The sequence below is a fragment of the Myotis lucifugus genome, unplaced genomic scaffold (genome assembly GCF_000147115.1).
Source record: "Myotis lucifugus unplaced genomic scaffold, Myoluc2.0 scaffold_8480, whole genome shotgun sequence".
NCBI lineage: Eukaryota > Metazoa > Chordata > Mammalia > Chiroptera > Vespertilionidae > Myotis > Myotis lucifugus.
In genome coordinates this window covers 1-1,545 of record NW_005879528.1, presented here as the reverse complement: position 1 = coordinate 1,545, position 1,545 = coordinate 1, and the positions used below count along the sequence as shown (strand labels likewise).

Genomic DNA, 1,545 nt, shown 5'->3' with positions numbered 1-1,545 from the left:
CCAGGCTGAATTTCGTGCACCAGGCCTCTAGTACTACCATAAAATAACAATGCCAATTTATTCATTTATAAAGAATAAACAATCCTTTATCCTATTTTAGGGGCAGTAAGTCTAAGGCCATATCAGAGCACAAGGACATAAAAGCTACATTTTAAATATGATTTTATTGATTTCAGAAAGAGGAAGAAGGGTAGAAACATCAATGACGATGTTCTGCACAAGCCCGCAACCCAGGCATGTGCCCTGACTGGGAATGGAACCGTGACTTCCTGGTTCATAAGTCGACACTCAACCACTGAACCACACCAACAAGGCTAAAAGCCATATTTTAAATTTAAAATGTCTAAATGATTAACCACCTATGCTGGTTTTTAAAAATATGTAGTGCTCACTTTGGCAGCACATCGACTAAAATGGGAATGATCCAAAGATCAGCATGGCCTCTGCACAAGGATGACAAACAAATTCGGTAAGTGTTCCATTTTTTTAAAAAGTATATTCTTCATATAAGCATAACCAATGGACACAAGACACTGGGGGGTAGGGGAGGCAGGGGGAAGGTCAAGGGGAAAAATAAAAGGAGACATAAATAAGACTCTTTGTAATATTTTAAGCAATAAAACAAAATTTTTTAAAAAAAGTATATTCTTCCTGAGAACCAATTCTGTCAAAAAGCATACTAGATTGGAACTGCTCTATAACAAAGATAAATAAACCATTTGTGTATTTTAATTGTTCACTGGATATTTTAATCATTGAAACTACATTTTAAAATATTATTCAAATTTTGCTAAAAATTACACACTGATGACTGTGTCACTAAAATTTTCTCAGAGCTGAGTTTTGGCTCAAATAAACCCATAAAAATTCAAAAATAAAAAAAAATGAAATAAAATTTACTCAGGGCTAAGTTTATGAAATAAGTAATCAAAACTTGCACTAGATTTATTTGTTGTTTTTTAATATTACTGATTCTAAAAGGTCTCAGTGAAGACCAACCATCTATACTAATAAAAGGGTAATATGCTAATTAGGGTGGATGTCTTCCGGACATCCATCCGGACAAAGCAACAGCAGCCGTGAGGGCCTAAAGCCGGCACCACGCAGGAAGGGCAGGCAGGTCTGGCACTCACACGGGAGGGGCAGGCCGAGCTGGCACCGCCAGTCCAGTGCCATGGCCCCTTGGCAGAGGCAGTGAGAAGGCGGCGCCACACCCCCTTCTGTAGTGCGGCCTGGTCCCAGTGCTGCCCCTTCCGCAGAGGTAGCCACAGAGGCAGCAGCACAGGCCCAGTCCACAGAAGCTGGATGGGGTGCAACCTGCTGTGCCTCAATCTCCCACAGCCCCTCCCCCAGCCGACCTGGCCCCAGATTGCCCCCCACCCACCAGTGGGCGGGGGGCGGGGCCAGCACTAAGAAGCGAGGGCCGAGGGCCAACAGCTGGCAGTGGCAGCAGAAGGCGACTGAAGGAGCTAGCGACTTGACGAAAAAAGTGGGATTACCTGAGGCCGAGGACACTTACTCTTACTGTCAAATGAACTAGTAAAG

At 43.3% G+C, this 1,545-nt stretch overlaps 1 non-coding gene across 1 annotated transcript; it reads left to right on the top strand.

Moving 5' to 3' along the window:
* The first annotated feature begins 384 nt into the window (after positions 1-384).
* On the top strand, positions 385-488 carry LOC111824832. The gene has a single exon (XR_002827907.1). It is a non-coding gene; the product is annotated as a U6 spliceosomal RNA (small nuclear RNA).
* Positions 489-1,545: the final 1,057 nt, after the last annotated feature.